The sequence below is a fragment of the Cyclospora cayetanensis genome, unplaced genomic scaffold, assembly GCF_002999335.1.
Source record: "Cyclospora cayetanensis isolate NF1_C8 unplaced genomic scaffold, CcayRef3 CcayRef3_contig_305, whole genome shotgun sequence".
NCBI classification, from domain to species: domain Eukaryota; phylum Apicomplexa; class Conoidasida; order Eucoccidiorida; family Eimeriidae; genus Cyclospora; species Cyclospora cayetanensis.
Genome location: NW_020312265.1, coordinates 14,383 through 22,252, shown reverse-complemented (window position 1 = coordinate 22,252; position 7,870 = coordinate 14,383). Strand labels below are relative to the sequence as shown.

Here is a 7,870-nt window from a genome sequence, read left to right as displayed (position 1 = left end):
ATTCGCAGCACAACTAGCCGGACGGGAAACCGGGGGCCAGCAGCTTATCAATGACTCAACAATAGCTAACTTGTATACACTTACAAATTATAAGTTGGTATGCACAAGCTATACCAAAAGGTTACTCCTTTATATTTTACCAACCCTCCAAGAAAACCACCCCATTTTCATGCAATTTCAAAGCTTTAGGCTTCGACGCGACTGCATATTACATTGTGACCTGCAATAGGCAGACATAGTCCCACGTCAAATGGGATGGCGATCTTTGCTTTGTCGAACAGGCACCAAGACTGTACATTGACAATATAAGGGTCATAATGCTCAGCTTCCTTCAGCCCTTCACAAAAAACCCACACTCCTCTTTTTAGCTAACACGCGGTTTCAGAAAATATCTGCCAAGGCAAATCTTACATACTGCACATAGATTTAAACCACGGCAAAATGATTTGCTTGAAACATATCCACGGCGTACGCTCAAAGAAGCTTCCGATATTACGATAATACTGGCTCGTAAACGGTTTGGAGCAAGCTCCCTCAATCGCAAGTTAAATTGGTAGTGTTCGTAGTATAAATAGAAATTTCTGATAATAATAGCAAGGACGCAGAAAAGATTATAGGAACCTGCAGAATATCTTCAAAGCCCATTTCATCATTGCCGCTAATCAACAGATATTTTAGCACGAAGGTCACCAGTAACTGCAGGCGCTGTGCTCTACATTCCTCGCTCTCCTTGCTCCCACGTTCTTGAATCAGACCATTTGATTTACGCATATGTATTACGACCCCGCTGTTTATTGGAAAAGATTTATCAGAAGATCTGATGTAGCTTGCCACGTCACTCGAGGTCATCCCTATTTCTCTCTTTAGCAAAGCTGTCGCAGTCTAACTGGGCAAAGCAGGCAGAAACAGCTACCTACTCATTGTACTAGTTACAAAAACCATACATACACGCTAACAACATGGCTTTAGCTGCAAATATCGACGAAATGCAAGAGTCCGTTATATCTTTATATCGTAGCTCGTCCTTCTATTCATCCAGCGAGTTCCCACGTCAACCAAGAGCCACGTTTCTTGTAGCACAGCCTTTAGCCCCTTTCCACCACACCTATCAATGCATTCACAAAAACTGTCACTGAACGAATCGATATACTTTCCCCCTTCGCCTGCACCACACATGAGCCTTAGTGCTCTCTGATTCTGGAGAACAATTAGGGCTCGTCCCCGCCGGGCTGTCAACCTATAAGACATCTGCGTCACGCAGGTTGCAAGCACACACAGCAGAAATACCCTTAGGTGTAAACCATCCTTTACACGCCCACAGTTACAGCAGAGCCCGTTTCTCCCTTCTTAAGCCTTAAGGATGATTACGAGGCACATTCATACTAGCTGCCACAGTAGACGAAGAGAGTAGTGGGGATAATTGTACTGCATACCGAATACGGATAGTCTTGTATACTTTACTGATAAAAATATACTCACCTCTTAAGATTGGATTATAAAAGGATTGGCCGGGTTGCATCAGATACTCCGCTAAATACCATCACTCATTCAACGAAGGCAACCGCCACTTCGAAATAAGGACGACATCGAACACAAGAAAACATTAAGAATTGCTGTTCTCACAATGGGGCAACGAGGTTCATACACAGCCAAACGCTTGCCCACTCGTCCTGCTTTTTGAATTATGGTGGCTGCTACTCCTTGGTATGCGGAGCTAAAACACATGTGATGTGACTCTGTATGTGTAACATGGATAAGGGCAGCGCGGAGTGCGCTACCGGTTCTACCAGACCAGTAATAAACAGACGATGAATGTCAGGAAGGGACGTGACATGGTTCAAAACCAGAGAGTAAACACTAGTTTACTTCATTATGTGATATGCGCGAGCTATGCAGCTGGCGGCAACGCAAGACCAGACAGAGGGGAAAAGTGTGCGAGTGCCTATGTCGACAACAACTTTCGAACTTGCCGTGACCCCGGCATCCAATACCGATTATTCTGCAGAAGCCCAACTAGCTCTAAGGCCGTGTGGTAAAGTTTTTCGAGGCGCAACCTCTTGATCATTTACGATTCTAAACAACAGGCTAGGGACGGGGTACATGCGCAGTGGAAACTTTGCGACAGAGCCGGAAGATAAGCATTGCCGCAAACAAGGTTACACATCGATACCTTGATGAGAAGCTGTTTGATACATTTATTAACAAAACCTAGTACTCTTTGGCTGTTTCCGTAGGTGCCTGACTTGAGAGCGACAGTCCCTTACCAGTACTTATACACCCAAAGCAGCCAGAAGAGAAACCACAAGGCTCACACTAAGCACTAGTGTCTATAGTCGAACACAGGCTGTCGTGTGGAATGGAAATGCTAATAAAGCTCACAGTTTACTAGTTAAATTTGATGGAAGCGGGCCCCGTGCTTGCGGTTTTAAAACTTTATCCAGTTCACTTATTTTCAACCAACTAGTGATGGGGGAGTGTTTCTTTACCAAGCAACACCAATTCTGGGGTCATAGGGTGAGCTCCTTCTGGAAATGCCATCTGCTAAAGTCGTAACGATACAAAGAGGACTAGCATGGCCCTTGCCCAAGGATGACACAACAACAGCATACTGCTGGATGAGGCATTTCAAGGTATCGAATTTCCATAGATCAGTCCCAGTCGCCAAACCACCTTGCCTCAAAACCTACTCCCTTGAAAACACCACCAAAGATTTAAAGGAAGGGCTACATTTGAAACACTCTGCACTGATACTGACACACACACACACAAATCCTTGCCAGTAATGTGCATTGTAGTAGTACTGTAGTCTGGGAATTGCTTAGTCTGTAATCGAACTCACAGTGGCTTGAGCACGTAAATGCTTCATATCTTTCATGTAGATACCTAGGCATTAACGATTAGATGGCAGAATGGGAAGGTCTAGTAGGGACCACACCGAATATGTAAGAGGCAAGGCGTACCGCACATCATGCACTCCCTACCAGCCAGAAATGGCACCGTTTTAAACCTTTCAAAAGCTATTGTTGGCTACTTGTAGCAATGCTTGCAGAATCTGTAGCTTATGAAACTTAGGTACAGCTTAAACACATTCTAAGAATGCAGGAAGTTGACTCATGTGTGCATCAGAGCGTCGCGTGGGTGGCAGGGCTTGTACACCATTGTGGCATGTGGTCATATGCATGGGACAAATTTCGTGTCGCACAGCTCACGCTAGGCGGCTTGACCAAAGCATGACACGCATGAAGAGAAATCCCAGAAATCAGCAGTGAGAACAACCAGCATGCATCGGCTGCCTTCATTGAAAGCGCTCGTCCTCCATCTTTCATAATGTGAAATGTGAACTAGTAATACTTTATTTTGTATGCTGTTGAGGGTAAAGTATGCGCGTTCTTGTTGTGCAGGAATTCACATACCGAGAACTGTACCGTACAACAAAACAAACAGAAGCATTCCCTGGCACGGCATACGCTGATACACCCGCCGTTTCTCTAAACCTCCGTGCACATCCTCTTTGCTGCTCCACCAACCTCCTCCAAGCGTCGCGGATTTGTCAAAATATTTTATGTGAAGCTAGGTTTCTACCTTTAATCATCCAGACTAACTGACCTGTAAACAAGCCACTCTGCACTCCAAAGAACCACTTTGAAGGAAAATTCTTCCTTATAACGTGAAGGCATACATCACGAAGTAGATAAATTCAGATGTCACAAGCTTGCGCATTCTACTGCGTTTGCTTTGACTTTCCTGTGAACAACGAGTGCAGCAGAATTGTTTTGAGCATTTGTTCTTCAGAAATTCAGTGGTGCCATTGTCCCATCATCGGCTATTACCCTGCACGCGGTTTCTCCTGTCGAGGGGCCTCATTAGGTGCAGCTGCAAAAAAAAAGAGGCGCGGGCTCTTACCGACGCTTGGTGTCAATATCTTCGCAAACTGCACGATATTGAATTTTGAAAATTTACCATCAGTCGAGCAACTAAGATTATTTTTCCTGTATGACGATTGCGAGGATATATGGCTGGCATTTTTTTAAGATAGATACGAATTACATCAGATACGTTTTTACTGACTGATGTTCGCATGTTCATTACTGCGGTTCGCTCTCGGCACCATATACTTACGCGCGGGTGTTTAAATAATTTCCCTGCCATTTTTCAACAGTCCTTAACTGCAGCAAAGCAACAGGTCATACCAAGCATATATATGCAATCAACCACTTCTAAATAGAGTAGCCACGAAGCCCGTTGCATCCAGGGATAAAAAGCTATTGCCTACGCCGAATACAAATGTGGGAATTATCAAAAGACCTGTGCTTCCACAGTTATTCATGGGTCACAAGGGGTTGCACACATTAAGATGATATATGAGGTGAACGGAGTTAGGAATACTCGATAGCCTACTAACTTACCTAGCTGCAAATGACTGGGATACGCCAGAGCATTGTGCTGCTGGGGCCATATTGTGGGACCTTCCAGTACCATGAAACCAGGACATTGCATACAAAAGGCGACCCCTTTCTCCTAACCAGAAGATCTCCTCATTGAGCCACTCCAAGTGTGTGTCACCATCGACAAAAATAGACTGTCCACATATTCGCCCCCCGTTTTAACCAGATTAATTGATTGTCTTGGCATAAAGTAAATTGTGTCTGGATTTTTATTTGTAAGCCAATAGTCGATTGCATACTCATACAAACATCGAGTGCAAGCATGAAAACCTGTCTCTTTGAAAGAATGCTTACTAGAGGGTTGAAGATGTCGGGGCTTGCCGGCACACGAAATCGGGACCCTTGCTGTGAAACATAGCACGGCTCTCCGTGGCACCGGATTACTGGTTCATACAATACATGCAGCTATTTGGTGTTAGTCTGTTGCTTGATCTGCGTAGCACTAATTCTAAAAATGACTCTCCTAGAGCAAGAATCTATGCGATTGATTGCGTGGTGGCCTGTGATCCATACACAGCCCCCGAAAGAGAACTCGCAAAGGCCTTTAACTAGATACAGGTCGGCTATATTTTTTGGGAAGGCTGCAATGTTTGCGTTTGATGGGGTTCTTGCGTAAGACACCTGTAGCAAGCCCATGAGGCCTGGGCACCTAAACATGCTGCTGAGGAGTCTCCACACAACGACACACAGCATGTTCTTGTGCAGGGCAAAACTTTAGGGTCGACGTATGAGGAAAGCGTAGCCTGTTAGTAGTAAAAACCATAGGCACCTCCCTAGAATTCTTCAAAGTCACTTAGTGAAAATCTCGAAAAGACTCAGAATGTCTAAACTTCGTGGTCTCCCAGTTCCGCAACATGGAAATGTTGCAGCCTCGAACAGAAGGCAGCATGTCAAAAGGGTCTCAAGCATTACATCTTCTACCCCGTGATTTAGCAGCACCTGAATATTGACTTCGATCGTCAGTAGTTCTGGTCCGCAGAAAAAACGTTTGAGGTCTTTACCGCCCCGCCTGCGAATCAAGAAACACTATGGTCTCTTCCAGACAACTTCTTGGTATAGAAGCGCGCTACCATACCCGCCTGCTTGGTTTTCTGATACGTTACAAAGCGCTTTAGCAGTCAACAGCTCTGCGTACTCTCAATAGCAACCTGGCACAGGCCTTGAATTTGTTCTTTGACTCCAAAAGCATTTATTTTCCCCATTGCTGTTGTACACCTCTACGGAGCTCACTTGGCAAATCGCTGACAGCGAATGGATCTTGAGACTGCAAATTCTATTGGTCTAGCAGACTGCGGCCAACTTACGCTAAGCGCGTACTGGTCTGTCAGCCATTCGTACATCTCAGTTCTTCAAGCGAGTACGTTTACTATAACAATAAGAGCTGTGTCGTAACTAAAGGCCGCATGCCCAATGGACGCTGCCTCCGCTGTAAGCAATGTGGTCGGTATTTCAACTTTCGCAAGTGAAGTAAACGCCGACCTGATAGAGCCTGCCTCTAAGCCGCAAAAATGCAAGGTTGCTCAGCGTTTTCGATACAACGGCGCGCAGCGAATTTTCGCTTCGTACTTAGCTGCGTTTGCTGAATCTCATAGACATATCCCATGCCAGCCGTAGAGCAGATGCTGCCAGTTTAGTTTCTATCTAATAACTTATAAAAAGCTATTCGTAATGCTTACTGAATTTACGTTGTCCTACGGCTGGTATACCCTACCAACCCAGCCCTAGAATGCGTAACAGTAATCCCTTCACGATGCGCTGGCTGCTTGTACATCTGCCAGCAGATGCGCTGTTTCGTAGAAGAGGGTAAGCCACTGAGTATGCAAATTGATGGCAGAACGGAAAAGAAGCTATCGGGTACATCAAATATGGTGCATGAGGTAGGCAGACTTGCTACATGCCACTCGTGCGTGCAGATATATGTTCGCTTCAACGAGCTGGCAAAGTCTCCAGCAGGGCAAAACACCCACAAGCCCATATGGACAGTTGTTACGAACACCTCCTACCGCCAAACGTCCACCTACCACCCAAAAGTACACCTTCACATTTCCAAAAGCTAGTACCGAAGCATTTTTTGGATGATCCCCGATTCTTAAATCGTGACTATCTGTCTCGGTGTCGAGCGTATTACAGTTTTTAGTAGATCTGCCGCTCAGACCTTTACACACTCGCCAAACTCCAAACAATGCAACTGGCATTCAACTGGACTACACCAGGTGCATCCATGTTTACGGGCAGCTACTCAATGCACACGTTAATGTGACTCTTTCCTGACTCCAGTGCCAGTGATCGCCAAGCTGGTAGTGTCTCTTAAAGAAAAGCAGCAAAGTCAGCCCGCATTCTATATCCAACGAAGCACTGCATGTTTTGTGAGAACCACAGTTGCATTTGATGAATGTGGTGAACGCACTACATGCAGATCGTAGAGCAGCTAAGCTGATGCCTACATAGCGTCTTTGAAATCGCTGATGAAAAACTATATGCGGTGCTGAATGGCAATGCCACCGACTATGGCCGCGAGACTTGACCATGGCACTGCTATACACTTTAAAATTTGCACTGTCCCGCAGAATTTCTCCTGCTAGCTTGCCCACCACTAGCAGCTCGAGGGACAACAGATTTCAATTGTGGGGGCTACTATTATTGGTGGGCGCTACATTACAGAGAAAGCGCGCTTACATTCTGAATGAGCAGTCGGGTAGCGTTGCACTTTATTTGACGTCTGTTGGGCGGACACTTACACTATTGCAGGCAGGTTATTGATTTGCAGAGAGCATTAAGCGGCGAAGCACTTTGTACTGTTTACGAGGAAATCAGTGCTCGAGCTCTAGACTTTGGAGTCATCCACTAGACGGGCTCCTGGACGTAATACTTTGTCCCGCTTGCTTACGCCCCATGGAGGCCATGTCTCGCACTCGTAGCCAAGGTGTAATGTTTATTTGTTTGAGCTTCTTTGTGTTTGGAAGTCATTGTTTATGTCTTTATTTCTTTGCTCAGACCGTGCTAGCGTACTGTCCTGCACTACACTTTCATTCGTCTCACAAGGAGCCCTCCCCCCATGGTGACCGTCGCGTGTTCCGTCAGCCGGTTCAGCTGCAAGTTTCTTTTACGGGTATCGTCTTTCGTGTGTCTTGCAGAGATCATTGTGGGTTCCAGGGGCTTGCCTCTACAGCTGCCGTCTACGTACATTTATGCCTTTAGAGCCTGCTCGCCTCAAAAATTTTGGTAGGACCCCCAAGCGGGTGCGTTAATTCAGCCACTTGCTATCCTCCCATGAACCTCACCTATGGGAAACTGGCAGAGCCAGCTGTTGCCTGTTGGGGCCGTTTGAGTTGGTTCGGCTGCCAGGCGGGGAGAGAAGCCGGCAATTGGTAAGGTTGGGTCTGTTTCCAGAAAGTGAAGTCCTCTGGATTGCCGCGTCATTTGCG

The 7,870-nt window shown here is 45.9% G+C and overlaps 1 non-coding gene across 1 annotated transcript; it reads left to right on the top strand.

Moving 5' to 3' along the window:
- The first annotated feature begins 2,517 nt into the window (after window positions 1-2,517).
- LOC113146428 lies at window positions 2,518-2,626 on the top strand. Its single transcript, XR_003297347.1, has one exon. It is a non-coding gene; the product is annotated as a U6 spliceosomal RNA (small nuclear RNA).
- The last annotated feature ends 5,244 nt before the right edge of the window (window positions 2,627-7,870 follow it).